The sequence below is a fragment of the Cherax quadricarinatus genome, chromosome 3 (assembly GCF_038502225.1).
Source record: "Cherax quadricarinatus isolate ZL_2023a chromosome 3, ASM3850222v1, whole genome shotgun sequence".
Taxonomy (NCBI): Eukaryota; Metazoa; Arthropoda; class Malacostraca; order Decapoda; family Parastacidae; genus Cherax; species Cherax quadricarinatus.
The window spans coordinates 38,309,886-38,327,385 of NC_091294.1; the positions used below are offsets into that span (position 1 = coordinate 38,309,886).

At 42.0% G+C, this 17,500-nt stretch overlaps 1 protein-coding gene across 4 annotated transcripts in view; it reads right to left on the minus strand.

Moving 5' to 3' along the window:
* Positions 1-17,500, minus strand: part of LOC128684057 (uncharacterized) — a 513,285-nt gene that overhangs the window by 54,334 nt on the left and 441,451 nt on the right. The window lies entirely within an intron of this gene.

A 17,500-nucleotide genomic window follows, 5' to 3' on the forward strand; every position in this document is an offset into this window, starting at 1 on the left:
TCCCTTAGCTCTGGGACTAGTCTTTTTGCAAACCTTTGCACTTTCTCTAATTTCTTGACTTGCTTGACCAGGTGAGTTCCAAACTGGTGCTGCATACACCAGTATAGGCCTGACGTACACAGTGTACAGAGGTATCGGAACGCTATTCTCAGGTTTGCCAGGCACCCATATGCTGCAGCAGTTATCTGGTTGATGTGCGCCTCAGGAGATGTGCTCGGTATTATACTCACCCCAAGGTCCTTTTCATTGAGTGAGGCTTGGAGTCTTTGGCCACTTAGCCTATACTCCGTCTGCGGTCTTCTTTGCCCTTCCCCGATCTTTAAAACTTTGCATTTGGCAGGGTTGAATTCGAGGAGCCAGGTGCTGGACCACGCATCCAGCCTGTCCAGGTCTCTTTGTAGTCCTGTGTGTGTGTGTGTGTGTGTGTGTGTGTGTGTGTGTGTGTGTGTGTGTGTGTGTGTGTGTGTGTGTGTGTGTGTGTGTGCCTAAATAATGTGCACATGTATAACTTTCTGTGGCTCTTACGTGCAAAAATCAACAATTTTTAAGCCATAACCTGATCTTTTTTCAAGTGAGTTATAAAACACGTCAGGAGGGTCGAAATTACATTATTCTTCTAAGTGATATTTTCCTTTCATTAGAACGCTTACGCATGTCTTCGGATGGGTTAAATGTCTTTATTCTCACTCTTACGCACTTCCAAGACATAATATTGATTCGTGTTTTTTATTTGTGCCGACGCCATCCTTATCTATGTTTACAAACACTCTGGTTTCAGATGCAATCGACTGCATTGTTTCTGCTTTTTTCCCCACGAATTTCTATTTCTTATCTTCCTCTAACTGTGTCTTGTATAGTTCTGGATTTTTTTCCAGTGATGTTATCTCTTTTCATCTTCTAATTAGGTTTCTCCCACTTCTTTAGTCGAGATTTGTCTTCACTATGCTTCTGAATGGAATTCAAAGAGCAGCCGTGTCCAAGTAGTGAGTTCTGGCTGTTTAGGACTAATAACTGAGAGTTGTTCACAGTATATGGTGTCTATATGTAAACAACGTTGACCTATATGAGATCGTAACTGACAGAATATAATTTCCAAATGCTCTTTATGATCTCTCAAGTTTCATTCTGACCAGAGAATATAATACTGACAATATCGTAACTTTTGTTATTTTCAGCCTACTTTTGTTACTTGCATACCCAGAGTCAGTGTTCCCCACACTACTGATACTTACCTTGTGGTTAGCACAAGTTGTATAGAAACCACCAACATTGTGGTTAGCACAAGTTGTATGGAAACTCCACCAACCTATTTCACTTTTTATTGGATACCATTATTATTGTTGTTTTATATGTGATTTCTTTTGTAACAAATATTTTTCAATTCTTAAGGCTAAGTTCTGCTATTTTACTCCTGTTTGTCTATATTACTACAGTCGTTAGCTGAACACATCATTAAGCAGTTATGCATTTTCTTTCGTTCCTATTAATCAAAAACACCCAAAAACGGGTTTCGGTGATTTAAAATGATCACTCAAACGCTCCTTAGTGTCTGTTTATTATTTTATTTACACAGTTCACTGTCTGAGGTATACTGTCCCCTCCCAGGATGCCACCCACAACAGTCGACTAATACCCAGGACCTACTTAATCCCGGGTGTATGGAAACATGCCCAATGTCTCCACCCGTGCCGGAGATCGAACCACGAACATTCAGTAATGTGAGCTGAGTGCGCTACCAACCGAACTACGGGACAAGACGAGACTACGTTTCCATTAACTTGTTAACTTTTAGCAATTAATTTTACTGTTCCTCGTCAGTTAACTTAATTTGAATTAGCATATAGATTCTTAGCATCTAGTCTGGTACTCGGAGATGACCTTACCGGAGAGTTGACCCGAGTCAGTGTGTGTGTGACCTATGATCACCCTTGGCGCCCTCGTGTGTTGTCTGAGTGTCACTTAATCCAGATCTACACAGAAAAATGTTTATTCGCAAAAACACTAGCGGCTTGTGTTTACACTGTTTGATCTCCTCTTCACCTCCATCAAGGAAAAACAACCGAGCGATTTTAATGATTTGTGTTAGAGTGGCAACACCTGCCGGGCCACCAGTGTGAAAAATATCTTCCTGTTGGCATTGTTTTAGCCCATTTTACAATGAATACACTTGATTCCACTGTTATTTACCGATAACACTGCAGTGTTAAACTTTTTAGATTCAACACACTTACCCACCAGTGTAGTTCTCTAATGTATAGAGAAATTTTAGTGTTTACGCAGAGCATGAACGGTGTGTGTGTGTGTGTGTGTGTGTGTGTGTGTGTGTGTGTGTGTGTGTGTGTGTGTGTGTGTGTGTGTGTGTGTGTGTGTGTGTGTATGTGTGTGTGTACTCACCTAGTTGTACTCACCTAGTTGAGGTTGCAGGGGTCGAGTCCAAGCTCCTGGCCCCGCCTCTTCACTGGTCGCTACTAGGTCACTCTCCCTGAACCATGAGCTTTATCGTACCTCTGCTTAAAGCTATGTATGGATCCTGCCTCCACTACATCGCTTCCCAAACTATTCCACTTCCTGACTACTCTGTGGCTGAAGAAATACTTCCTAACATCCCTTTGATTCATCTGTGTCTTCAGCTTCCAACTGTGTCCCCTTGTTGCTGTGTCCAGTCTCTGGAACATCCTGTCTTTGTCCACCTTGTCAATTCCTCTCAGTATTTTGTATGTCGTTATCATGTCCCCCCTATCTCTCCTGTCCTCCAGTGTCGTCAGGTTGATTTCCCTTAACCTCTCCTCATAGGACATACCTCTTAGCTCTGGGACTAGTCTTGTTGCAAACCTTTGCACTTTCTCTAGTTTCTTCACGTGCTTGGCTAGGTGTGGGTTCCAAACTGGTGCCGCATACTCCAGTATGGGCCTAACGTACACGGTGTACAGGGTCCTGAATGATTCCTTATTAAGATGTCGGAATGCTGTTCTGAGGTTTGCTAGGCGCCCATATGCTGCAGCAGTTATTTGGTTGATGTGCGCTTCAGGAGATGTGCCTGGGGTTATACTCACCCCAAGATCTTTTTCCTTGAGTGAGGTTTGTAGTCTCTGGCCCCCTAGACTGTACTCCGTCTGCGGTCTTCTTTGCCCTTCCACAATCTTCATGACTTTGCACTTGGTGGGATTGTGTGTGTGTGTGTGTGTGTGTGTGTGTGTGTGTGTGTGTGTGTGTGTGTGTGTGTGTGTGTGTGTGTGTGTGTGTGTACCTTTACATGAATTTCGTTCAATAAGGAAATTTGATCGTTGACCTAATCACTGGGAACCTAACGTAACAGAGCACTCATTATAGGTAAAGGTGGAGAGAGAAAAAGAGATAGCGAGAGAGAGACAGAAAGAGAGCAGGAGAGAGAGAGAGAGAGAGAGAGAGAGAGAGAGAGAGAGAGAGAGAGAGAGAGAGAGAGAGAGAGAGAGAGAGAGAGAGAGAGAGAGAGAGAGAGAGAGAGATACGATGATAACACACTCAGGATAGACTTTAAGAGAGTTCTGGACATGCATGGGACCAGAGTGAGCTTCCAGAGGCAGTGACCCAACTGTGTGATCTTTGCAAGAAGTGTATAAAGAACAGGGATATGTAAGCTAGTCTACAACTCAGTGAATTATACAAGGATGAGAGCCAGTGTATAGTACCTAGCTTAATTTTCTTGATTCGCCGGTACTCTCCCAGTCTGGATCTTTTCCAGATGGTGACCCGGCCTTGGCTCCCTGTCTTGGGGGTGTCTGAGACCTATGTCTGCCATGGGAGGAGGTACAAGTACCTTCTCATCTTCTGGGACCAATTGTCCCCAGGCCTAGCCCCATTCCCCACCCTCACGGGGCTCGTAGGGAGATGTTAGGCCTCTGGTCTCCTAGCTTAATGCCTCTGCTATAGGCCAAGAGATTTTTGCACCTTCAATCAAACCTGCGGGTTTGATCACATCAGAATTTCCACTTTTCTTTTTCTGCTGCCTTCACTGTTTCAATCGTCTGTATTCGACTGAAAAAGCCTGCTGTGCAGGCGAAAAGTTTTGATAATAAAGTTACCTAAGTGTTGTACATGCGTTTCTTACTCATCAATGGGACTCATCTTAACTAAAGTACAGCGTCAAAGAGACGTTATTAGAAAGTCAACGAGCGTAATGATGAAGTTGTTTAGTAGAAAGTGCAGAGTGGTGATAGAAAGTGTTGCAAGAAACCGATATGTATTAAGGGAGAGAGTTTGTGGTTTACTATTTTGATTGATATGACCACTGGCCTGTTAACTGATAGTAAACGTATAACAAAAACTCCACAATAAATACGGCTTTGAAAAACTGAGCTCTGTTGACACCGTAACAGGTTGTCTACTCTAGTGGTGATGCTACTCTAGTGGTGACGCTTCTGCAGTAGTGATGCTACTCTAGTGGTGACGCTTCTGCGGTGGTGACGCTACTCTAGTGGTGACGCTACTGCAGTGGTGACGCTGCATTTTGTAACAGACAGAAAGGTCAGACAGAGAGTGTGTCTTCCTGGAGCTGGTGTTGGTGACAGAGTCAGCAGGGTGGGTAATATTATGGCAGGTAATGGGAACAAGCCCATTATCTGTCTTAGTGCTGGGGGTAATGACATTGGGAAGGGCAGGAGAGAGGAGCTGCTAGTTAAGTACAGGTCAGCCGTAGAAGTAGTTAGGTCTAAGGGAGGGATCCCAGTCATATGTAGCATCTTGCCTAGAAAGGGAGTGGGCAATGAATGGATGTCTAGGGCAATTGGTATAAATTGCTGGCTAGACAGGTACTGCAAGGAACTTGCAATCCCATTCATTGATAACTGGGACCTATTCTTTGGCAAACGTGATATGTATGCAAGGGATGGGGTTCATCTCTCTGGGGATGGAGTGGTTGCATTAGCCAATTCAATTGAGAGGGCAATTGATGACTTGTCTAGGAATTTAAACTGATAGATTATAGAGGTATGGGTGTTTGTGGGAAACAATCAGGCTGCAGCATTAGGGTTAAAAACAGCAGTTATTACCGGGATACCTCAGGGATATGTTTAAAAGACAATATTCAAAATAAAGTTGCTAGTAATGGCAAATCAATTGATCAACAAACAAAGAGAGATAGCAGAGGGCAACGAGTGACTAGCTCCCTTAAGGTTTACTATACAAATAGTAGGAGTCTAAGAAATAAGACAGATGAGCTAAAATTACTTGCAAGTGTAGGTAATATAGATATTATTGGTATAACAGAGACCTGGTTCAACCTGAAAGATAGAGAAATGCCTTATGAATGCAACATACAGGGTTATAAACTATTCCACACTGATAGGGTCAACAGGAAGGGTGGTGGTGTGGCGATGTATGTCAGAGAAAATTTAAATTGTTGTCTTAGACATGATATAAGATTAGAAACATCGAACACAGAATCTGTTTGGCTGCAGTTTCTCGAGGGACTTGACAAATTAATTTTGGGTGTGATTTATAGGCCCCCAAACCTTGATAGGGAGTGCAGTAAGCTGTTATGGGACGAAATTCATAAGGCATCTAGATATGAAAATGTTGTGATAATGGGCGATTTTAACTTTAGACAAACTGATTGGAACAATATGACAGGAAATCCTGAGTCTAGTGACTTTCTTGATACGGTTCAGGATTGCTTTTTAGAATAGGTTGTGACAGAACCAACTAGAGGAAACAATCTGCTTGACTTGGTTCTTGCCAACAAAGATTAACTAATTAATAATCTTGAGGTTAATGGTGAGCTTGGGAAAAGTGATCACAAATCACTTAGTTTCAATATATCATGGAATTACCCAGATAACTGCAATCAAATCTCTGTCCCAGATTTCCGCTTGGCCGACTTCATGGGACTGAAAAATTACTTGGGTGGGCTAAATTGGGATGTCCTGACTATGGGTCAGGTAGGTGATCTTGGTTGCCAATATGACGTTTTTCAGAGCATAGTTCTAGCTGCCCAGACAACTTTTGTTCCGAGTAGGGAAATTAGATCTAACAAAAATGATCCCAAGTGGATGAACAATAAATTAAAACATTTCATTGGTCAAAAGAGAGGCATATATAGGCGTATCAAAAGAGGGGATGGGCAGTTAAGAAATCAACATATTCAATTAAAGAGAGAAATAAAAAAAGGAATAAGAAAAGCAAAAAGGGATTATGAAGCTAAAGTCGCAAGGGATTCAAAGACTAACCCAAAAGGGTTCTTTCAGGTATACAGACGTAAGATTATTGACAAGACTGGCCCACTTAAGAGTAACTCTGGTCAGATCACTGACAGTGATAAGGATATGTGTGAAATACTAAATACCTACTTCCTCTCAGTTTTCACCCAGGAAAATACTAGCGATATTCCTGAAATAATAGATTATGTAGAACAGGATGATAATAAACTATGTACGATAGCGGTAACTAGTGACATGGTCCTCAGACAAATAGAGAAACTAAAACCTAACAAATCCCCAGGCTCTGATGAACTGTTTGCAAGGGTGTTAAAGGACTGTAAAGAGGAACTTAGCATACCTTTGTCTAATCTTTTTAACATATCACTACAAACTGGCATAGTGCCTGATAAGTGGAAAATGGCAAATGTAATACCTATTTACAAGGCAGGTGACAGGTCCTTGGCTTCGAACTATAGACCAATAAGCCTTACCTCCATAGTGGGAAAATTTATGGAATCAATAACTGCAGAAGCAATTCGTAGCCATCTTGACAGACACAGATTGATTAATGAATCTCAACATGGTTTTACAAAGGGGCGTTCCTGTCTTACGAATTTACTAACTTTTTTCACTAAGGTGTTTGAGGAGGTAGATCATGGTAATGAATATGATATTGTGTATATGGACTTCAGTAAGGCTTTCGATAGAGTTCCACACCAGAGGCTATTGAGGAAACTTAGGGCACACGGAATAGGAGGAGAAATTTTTTCCTGGGTAGAGGCATGGCTGACAAATAGACAGCAGAGATTTTGCATAAATGGGGAGAAATCAGAATGGGGACACGTCACAAGCGATGTTCCTCAGGGGTCAGTGATGGGCCCGTTGTGGTTCACAATTTACATAAACGACATAGATGAGGGAATAAATAGCGACATAAGCAAATTTGCTGATGACACCAAAATAGGCCGTCCAATTCATTCTAATGAGGACATTAGAGCACTCCAGGATGATTTGAATAGACTGATGCAATGGTCGGAGAAGTGGCAGATGCAGTTTAATATTGACAAATGCAAAGTTCTAAATGTTGGACAGTTAAATAACCATGCCACATATAAACTAAATAATGTAGATCTTAATACTACTGATTGCGATAAAGATTTAGGAGTTCTGGTTAGCAGTAATCTAAAACCAAGACAACAGTGCATTAGTGTTCGCAATAAAGCTAACAGAATTCTTGGTTTCATATCTAGAAGTATAAATAAGAGAAGTTCTCAGGTTGTTCTTCAACTCTATATATCCTTGGTTAGGCCTCATTTAGACTATGCTGCTCAGTTCTGGTCACCGTATTACAGAATGGATATAAATGCTCTGGAAAACATACAGAGGAGGATGACAAAGATGATCCCATGTATCAGAAATCTTCCCCTTGAGAATAGACTGAAGGCCCTGAATCTGCACTCTCTCGAAAGGCGTAGAATTAGGGGGTATATGATCGAGGTGTATAAATGGAAAACAGAAATAAATAAAGGGGATGTAAGTAGCGTGCTGAAAATTTCCCGCCAAGACAGGACTCGCAGCAATGGTTTCAAGTTGGACAAATTCAGATTCAGGAAGGATATAGGAAAGCACTGGTTTGGTAATAGAGTTGTGGATGAGTGGAACAAACTCCCGAGTACAGTTATTGAGGCTAAAACGTTATGTAGTTTTAAAAACAGGTTAGATAAATACATGAGTGGGTGTGGGTGGGTGTGAGTTGGACCTGACTAGCTTGTGCTGCTGGGTCTGGCGCAGTGCTCCATCCTTGAGTGGAGATGACCAGGCTTGGTGGGTCATTGGGATCATCCGGGGGGTGGGTCAATGGTCTAATCCGGGGGGGGAAACATGGACCTGCTCCGCTTGGGTCAGTAGGCCTGTTGCAGTGTTCCTTCTTTCTTATGTTCTTATGTACTCTAGTGGTGACACTACTGCAGTGGTGACGCTACTTCAGTGGTGACCCTGTTCTGGTGGTGACGCTACTGCAGTGGTGACGCTACTTCAGTGGTGACCCTGTTCTGGTGGTGACGCTACTGCAGTGGTGACGCTACTCTAGTGGTGACGCTACTCCAGTGGTGACCCAAATCCAGGGCCACTTTTCCACCAACAAAAACATGAGTGCATAGATAGTACCAAGACTATCTACTTAGAAAAACTATCTATTTCACCCTAGATTAGCGTGTATAACAAGGTGTATGAGTCAGGGATAGCAAGAAAGACAACTCCAGGGAGGGAGAAGCATTGCCTAAGCAATAAGAAAAACCTTCGTATCCCATCGAGAAGTCTTGAGTAAACTACACAAATTCATAAGAACATAAGAACATAAGAACGAAGGAACACTGCAGAAGGCCTACTGGCCTATGCGAGGCAGGTCCAAGTCTCCTACCGGCTTAAGCCAATACACCCAACCTAGTCAGGTCAGGTCACATTGACTTAAGGGAGGAACACGGCAACCGACCTGGTAGCACAAGCTATCAGGCCCAACTCACACCCACCCACATCCACTCATGTATTTATCCAACCTATTTTTAAAGCTACACAACGTTCTGGCCTCTATAACTGTACTCGGGAGTTTGTTCCACTCATCCACAACTCTATTACCAAACCAGTACTTTCCTATATCCTTCCTGAATCTGAATTTTTCCAACTTAAAACCATTGCTGCGAGTCCTGTCTAGGCTAGATATTTTCAGCACACTATTTACATCCCCTTTATTTATTCCTGTCTTCCAGAGACAGATTAACGCAGTTAGTGACCCATAGTGGAAATCATAGGGAGAAAACCCGGTCTGTGAGGGGGAATATAGATCGTAAACCAAGTGAAAACACTGTGAAAATCACATATGTGAATCACGGTGAAGTTCCCACGATAAACAAGAGAGAATAGCCTTCAGATACTCGGTTCTCGGAATGGCAGAATAGAGAGAGAGAATATAACTGATCTGAATATACGATAGACCGGGATAAGAAATACTCATCGAATAAAAAGGCAAAAAATATGTACTAAATTTTGTCAATAGTGGTAATAACATAAACAAATTTTATTGCATAGTATTTTTGCATATATTTATAGTCAGAGAGCGATGCCTGGGGGTGGGAGGGGAGGGGAAGGGAGGGGGGTATGAGGGTGTTGGGGGAAGGGTGGTCAGGAGGAAAGCGTTGCCAGAATGAGGCGACAGGAATAATGTGATTAGTGTTGCCACAACGGAGACACCCACTAACTCTAATGACGCAAACGTAATCTAGCGTTTGACGCAAAGCATGAAAAGAGAGAGACAGAGAGACGGACAGAAAGTCAGAGACGGAGACAGACAGGCAGACAAAGAGGAATGAGATGCTGTGGTGGTGGAGAGGTGACAGTGAGAGTAACACCGTGTTGACATAAAACTTACGAGCATATATAGACTAGCTGCTAAGACCACTGAGTTCGACAGGAAAGCCAGCAGTCGCCCCTCCATGGTCCCCAGGACAGCGGCTAGAGTCACTGACTCTGACATACGATTGTACTCACAATAATAACAAGAGGCAGACGAGACGAGGGGGAAAAAAAAAACAAGTCACTTAGGCGAACTGAAGAGTTATTAGCTGCATATTGAAGAAAATAGTATATAGACGTATTCTAAGACAGTCTCTAGACGTTTTCCCTTCAAGACATTTTGCTAACATCTCTGACGATACACATATTATATATATATATATATATATATATATATATATATATATATATATATATATATATATATATATATATATATATATATATATATATATATATATACATACATATATAGGGGGAGATACAAACTCCATGTAATAATCTCCCGTAAATTCTTCTTATATTTCCTCGTCACAGAATTGTTTTGCGTTCGGAAGTCAAATGATAAATTGGCTAAAATCTAGAAAAAAATTATAATCCGTCAAACCATTTCTACTGTGAATTATGTCTGTGACTGATGTGGCAGCTTAGTGGCTCGGTTATGTGCACGAATTTGGTTGAGAGAATAACCAATTGTTTGTTAGTTAGCGGATTATTTGTTTCACCAGCCTTCTATTCAGTTTTTTCCTGATGTTATACAGTGTACTTGTCAGTGTGCTTGTCAGTGTACTTGTTAGTGTACTTGTTAGTGTGCTTGTCAGTGTACTTATCAGTGTATTTGTCAGTGTACTTGTCAGTGTGCTTGTCAATGTACTTGTTAGTGTACTTGTCAGTGTGCTTGTCAGTGTACTTGTCAGTGTACTTGTCAGTGTACTTGTCATTGTGCTTGTCAGTGTACTTGTTAGTGTACTTGTTAGTGTGCTTGTCAGTGTACTTGTCAGTGTACTTGTCAGTGTGCTTGTCAGTGTGCTTGTCAGTGTACTTGTTAGTGTACTTGTCAGTGTGATTGTCAGTGTACTTGTCAGTGTACTTGTTAGTGTACTTGTTAGTGTACTTGTCAGTGTGCTTGTCAGTGTACTTGTTAGTGTACTTGTTAGTGTAATTGTTAGTGTACTTGTCAGTGTGCTTGTCAGTGTACTTGATAGTGTACTTGTCAGTGTGATTGTCAGTGTACTTGTCAGTGTACTTGTTAGTGTACTTGTTAGTGTACTTGTCAGTGTGCTTGTCAGTGTACTTGTTAGTGTACTTGTTAGTGTACTTGTCAGTGTACTTGTCAGTGTGCTTTTCAGTGTACTTGTCAGTGTACTTTTCAGTGTACTTATTAGTGTACTTGTTAGTGTACTTGTCAGTGTGCTTGTCAGTGTACTTGTCAGTGTACTTGTCAGTGTGCTTGTCAGTGTGCTTGTCAGTGTAATTGTCAGTGTACTTGTCAGTGTACTTGTTAGTGTACTTATCAGTGTACTTGTCAGTGTACTTGTCAGTGTACTTGTTAGTGTATTTGTCAGTGTGCTTGTCAGTGTACTTGTTAGTGTACTTGTCAGTGTGCTTGTCAGTGTGCTTGTCAGTGTGCTTGTCAGTGTACTTGATAGTGTACTTGTCAGTGTGCTTGTCAGTGTACTTGTCAGTGTGCTTGTCAGTGTGCTTGTCAGTGTACTTGTCAGTGTACTTGTCAGTGTACTTGTTAGTGTACTTGTCAGTGTACTTGTCAGTGTACTTGTTAGTGTACTTGTCAGTGTACTTGTCAGTGTGCTTGTCAGTGTACTTGTCAGTGTGCTTGTCAGTGTACTTGTTAGTGTACTTGTCAGTGTACTTGTCAGTGTACTTGTCAGTGTACTTGTTAGTGTATTTGTCAGTGTGCTTGTCAGTGTACTTGTTAGTGTACTTGTCAGTGTGCTTGTCAGTGTACTTGTCAGTGTGCTTGTCAGTGTGCTTGTCAGTGTACTTGTCAGTGTACTTGTCAGTGTACTTGTTAGTGTACTTGTCAGTGTACTTGTCAGTGTACTTGTCAGTGTGCTTGTCAGTGTGCTTTTCAGTGTACTTGATAGTGTATTTGTCAGTGTGCTTGTCAGTGTACTTGTTAGTGTACTTGTCAGTGTGCTTGTCAGTGTGCTTTTCAGTGTGCTTGTCAGTGTACTTGTTAGTGTACTTGTTAGTGTACTTGTTAGTGTACTTGTCAGTGTACTTGTCAGTGTGCTTTTCAGTGTGCTTGCCAGTGTACTTGTTAGTGTACTTGTTAGTGTACTTGTTAGTGTACTTGTCAGTGTACTTGTCAGTGTGCTTTTCAGTGTGCTTGTCAGTGTACTTGTTAGTGTACTTGTTAGTGTACTTGTTAGTGTACTTGTTAGTGTACTTGTTAGTGTACTTGTCAGTGTACTTGTCAGTGTGCTTTTCAGTGTGCTTGTCAGTGAACTTGTTAGTGTACTTGTTAGTGTACTTGTCAGTGTACTTGTCAGTGTGCTTGTCAGTGTACTTGTCACTGTGCTTGTCAGTGTACTTGTTAGTGTACTTGTTAGTGTACTTGTCAGTGTGCTTGTCAGTGTGCTTGTCAGTGTGCTTGTCAGTGTACTTGTTAGTGTACTTGTCAGTGTGCTTGTCAGTGTGCTTGTTTGTGTACTTGTCACTATGCTTGTTAGTGTACTTGTCAGTGTACTTGTTAGTGTGCTTGTCAGTGTGCTTGTTAGTGTACTTGTCAGTGTGCTTGTCAGTGTACTTGTTAGTGTATCCTCAGTGTGCTTGTCAGTGTGCTTGTCAGTGTGCTTGTTAGTGTACTTGTCAGTGTGCTTGTTAGTGTGCTTGTCAGTGTGCTTGTTAGTGTACTTGTCAGTGTGCTTGTTAGTGTGCTTGTCAGTGTGCTTGTTAGTGTACTTGTCAGTGTGCTTGTCAGTGTGCTTGTTAGTGTACTTGTCAGTGTGCTTGTTAGTGTGCTTGTCAGTGTGCTTGTTAGTGTACTTGTCAATGTGCTTGTTAGTGTGCTTGTCAGTGTGCTTGTTAGTGTACTTGTCAGTGTGCTTGTTAGTGTGCTTGTCAGTGTGCTTGTTAGTGTACTTGTCAGTGTGCTTGTTAGTGTGCTTGTCAGTGTGCTTGTTAGTGTACTTGTCAGTGTGCTTTTCAGTGTGCTTGTTAGTGTGCTTGTCAGTGTGCTTGTCAGTGTGCTTGTCAGTGTGCTTGTCAGTGTACTTGTTAGTGTAATTGTCAGTGTGCTTGTCAGTGTGCTTGTCAGTGTGCTTGTCAGTGTGCTTGTCAGTTTACTTGTTAGTGTACTTGTTAGTGTAATTGTCAGTGTGCTTGTCAGTGTGCTTGTCAGTGTGCTTGTCAGTGTGCTTGTCAGTGTACTTGTTAGTGTAATTGTCAGTGTGCTTGTCAGTGTGCTTGTTAGTGTGCTTGTCAGTGTGCTTGTCAGTGTACTTGTTAGTGTACTTGTCAGTGTGCTTGTTAGTGTGCTTGTCAGTGTGCTTGTTAGTGTACTTGTCAGTGTGCTTGTTAGTGTGCTTGTCAGTGTGCTTGTTAGTGTACTTGTCAGTGTGCTTGTTAGTGTGCTTGTCAGTGTGCTTGTTAGTGTACTTGTCAGTGTGCTTGTTAGTGTGCTTGTTAGTGTGCTTGTCAGTGTGCTTGTCAGTGTGCTTTTCAGTGTGCTTGTCAGTGTACTTGTTAGTGTACTTGTTAGTGTACTTGTTAGTGTACTTGTCAGTGTACTTGTCAGTGTGCTTTTCAGTGTGCTTGTCAGTGTACTTGTTAGTGTACTTGTTAGTGTACTTGTTAGTGTACTTGTTAGTGTACTTGTCAGTGTACTTGTCAGTGTGCTTTTCAGTGTGCTTGTCAGTGTACTTGTTAGTGTACTTGTTAGTGTACTTGTTAGTGTACTTGTTAGTGTACTTGTTAGTGTACTTGTCAGTGTACTTGTCAGTGTGCTTTTCAGTGTGCTTGTCAGTGAACTTGTTAGTGTACTTGCTAGTGTACTTGTCAGTGTACTTGTCAGTGTGCTTGTCAGTGTACTTGTCACTGTGCTTGTCAGTGTACTTGTTAGTGTACTTGTTAGTGTACTTGTCAGTGTGCTTGTCAGTGTGCTTGTCAGTGTGCTTGTCAGTGTACTTGTTCGTGTACTTGTCAGTGTGCTTGTCAGTGTGCTTGTTAGTGTACTTGTCAGTGTGCTTGTTAGTGTACTTGTCAGTGTACTTGTTAGTGTGCTTGTCAGTGTGCTTGTTAGTGTACTTGTCAGTGTGCTTGTCAGTGCACTTGTTAGTGTATCCTCAGTGTGCTTGTCAGTGTGCTTGTTAGTGTACTTGTCAGTGTGCTTGTCAGTGTGCTTGTTAGTGTACTTGTCAGTGTGCTTGTTAGTGTGCTTGTCAGTGTGCTTGTTAGTATACTTGTCAGTGTGCTTGTTAGTGTGCTTGTCAGTGTGCTTGTTAGTGTACTTGTCAGTGTGCTTGTCAGTGTGCTTGTTAGTGTACTTGTCAGTGTGCTTGTTAGTGTGCTTGTCAGTGTGCTTGTTAGTGTACTTGTCAGTATGCTTGTTAGTGTGCTTGTCAGTGTGCTTGTTAGTGTACTTGTCAGTGTGCTTGTCAGTGTGCTTGTTAGTGTGCTTGTCAGTGTGCTTGTCAGTGTGCTTGTCAGTGTGCTTGTCAGTGTACTTGTTAGTGTACTTGTCAGTGTGCTTGTCAGTGTGCTTGTCAGTGTGCTTGTCAGTGTGCTTGTCAGTGTGCTTGTCAGTGTGCTTGTCAGTGTGCTTGTTAGTGTACTTGTCAGTGTACTTGTTAGTGTGCTTGTCAGTGTGCTTGTTAGTGTACTTGTCAGTGTGCTTGTCAGTGTGCTTGTTAGTGTACTTGTCAGTGTGCTTGTTAGTGTGCTTGTCAGTGTGCTTGTTAGTGTACTTGTCAGTGTGCTTGTTAGTGTGCTTGTCAGTGTGCTTGTTAGTGTACTTGTCAGTGTGCTTGTTAGTGTGCTTGTCAGTGTGCTTGTTAGTGTACTTGTCAGTGTGCTTGTTAGTGTGCTTGTCAGTGTGCTTGTTAGTGTACTTGTCAGTGTGCTAGTCAGTGTGCTTGTTAGTGTGCTTGTCAGTGTGCTTGTCAGTGTGCTTGTCAGTGTGCTTGTCAGTGTACTTGTTAGTGTACTTGTCAGTGTGCTTGTCAGTGTGCTTGTCAGTGTGCTTGTCAGTTTACTTGTTAGTGTACTTGTCAGTGTGCTTGTCAGTGTACTTGTTAGTGTACTTGTCAGTGTGCTTGTCAGTGTGCTTGTCAGTGTGCTTGTCAGTGTACTTGTTAGTGTACTTGTTAGTGTATTTGTTAGTGTGCTTGTCAGTGTACTTGTCAGTGTGCTTGTCAGTGTACTTGTTAGTGTACTTGCCAGTGTACTTGTCAGTGTGCTTGTCAGTGTACTTGTTAGTGTACTTGTCAGTGTGCTTGTCAGTGTGCTTGTCAGTGTGCTTGTCAGTGTGCTTGTCAGTGTACTTGTTAGTGTACTTGCCAGTGTGCTTGTCAGTGTGCTTGTCAGTGTGCTTGTCAGTGTACTTGTTAGTGTACTTGCCAGTGTGCTTGTCAGTGTGCTTGTCAGTGTACTTGCCAGTGTGCTTGTCAGTGTACTTGCCAGTGTGCTTGTCAGTGTACTTGCCAGTGTGCTTGTCAGTGTACTTGCCAGTGTGCTTGTCAGTGTACTTGCCAGTGTGCTTGTCAGTGTACTTGCCAGTGTGCTTGTCAGTGTACTTGCCAGTGTGCTTGTCAGTGTACTTGCCAGTGTGCTTGCCAGTGTACTTGCCAGTGTGCTTGTCAGTGTACTTGCCAGTGTGCTTGTCAGTGTACTTGCCAGTGTGCTTGTTAGTGTGCTTTTCAGTGAGCTTATCAGTGAGCATGTCAGTGAGCTTGTCAGTGAGCTTATCAGTGAGCTTATCAGTGAGCTTGTCAGTGAGCTTATCAGTGAGCTTGTCAGTGAGCTTATCAGCGAGCTTATCAGTGATCTTGTCAGTGAGCTTATCAGTGAGCTTATCAGTGAGCTTGTCAGTGAGCTTATCAGTGAGCTTATCAGTGAGCTTGTCAGTGAGCTTAGCAGTGAGCTTGTCAGTGAGCTTATCAGCGAGCTTATCAGTGAGACAAGGTTAATGTTCAACATGTCTTCCGTGTCGCCTTTTTTCTTACTCAGCCCCACAACGTGCGCCATTTTTCATGTCATCCAATTAACATTTTTGTTGTGAAAATCTCAAATAATTTAAAAACAAGAGACTTTCTTACCTCTTTTACAAATATATTTTTTCTTTCATCATCAACACCAGCGGCTTCCTCAGTCCAGTACAGAGAAAAACGGTGAAAAATTGAAATGAGGAAGTTTTTGCAATCAGTCCCTTTAGCCTGGAGATAATGTGCCATTTACGATAATGAGGTCACATCCTGTGTCATAGACAGCTGTAAGGTCACTGTCATAGACAGCTATAAGGTCACTGTTAAAGACAGCTATAAGGTCACTGTCAAAGACAGCTATAAGGTCTCTGTCAAAGACAGCTATAAGGTCACTGTCAAAGACAGCTATAAGGTCACTGTCAAAGACAGCTATAAGGTCACTGTCAAAGACAGCTATAAGGTCACTAGAGGCTTCTTTTTTCTAAACAACGGCCGTCTCCCACCGAGGTAGGGTGACCCGACAAAGAAGAAAATACTCCCACTGTCGCTCATTCAATCACTCTCTTCCCAGAAGCACGCCAACGTAGTTAAGAGGTAACATTCCCAACGCTCCAGAATGTAGGCACTGTATTTCCCACCTCCAGGACTCCATAGGTCTACTTGTAAATATAAGACAGCATTAGGCCACTGTAAGCCCACTATTACTTCCAATGTTATAGACAGTATTTTGATCAATTCATTTTGCTAATTGCTTACATAGTAATTATCAGGAAATCGCTTTTAATTGAAATCCATTTTAAATTCACATCAGTCTGTAGATCACACAGGCCTCTCCTGAGAGTACAAACAAATATACAAGTACTCTTTTTGATATGTACAAATGATGCACACGTACTCTGTAATACAAAACCTGCATGTGTACTCGTGTTGGAGTGCACTGTACGTGTGCACTTGCTAAAGGACAAACTCTTCACAACTCAACGAGAAACTGACTGTTGACAACTTGGGCTCAATACTTTGAGGACGATGACACAGGGAGATATGACACAACTGACCAGGAAGGTCACCGAATGGAGGAAGGAGGAGAAGAAGGAGCAGCAGCAGAAGTAGGAAGAGGAGCTGGAGAAGAAAACAGGCAAGTGGAACTTGCTTCATTTGCTTCAAAATCTATCGACTACACGAAGGTCATTAAAACTGAATTTTACTAACGTTAAAAAAATCTCTATATTCCGTAAAAAAAAGTATATTACTATTTTCATGTTTTTTCGAGGTATGATTATAATTTTGGGGGGAATTTCACGTTTTTCCAACAATTTTTTTTCTTAATACACCCTAAATAACAGTGTTGTCTTACACATGATTAACATTCCAGCATGACTTGAGTGTTGTCTTACACAGGATATAACATTCCAGCATGACTTGAGTGTTGTCTTACACAGGATATAACATTCCAGCATGTCTTGAGTGTTGTCTTACACAGGATACAGCATTCCAGCATGATTGCAGTGTTGTCTTAAACAGGATATAACATTCCAGGAGGTCCTAGAGTAATCGAACAACTTTTTTTCCATAGATGCGGCACACAATAGTAAGCTAAAACACTGTTACCTATTTTTTACTGTTTAGTTAGGAGGGGCAACAGGTGTGTAAGGAAATTTTTGAGTGAGGGAAGAGGGGAGGAGAAGGATGTATGTGAAAGGCTGATAGTATTGGAGGTCACAGTGAATGTTTTTGTTTCCAGCAGTAAGCGTATATCACAGATCGATCACCAGGTAGCCTGAACGTGACGTACGTGTATGTGTGTGCATACTTACC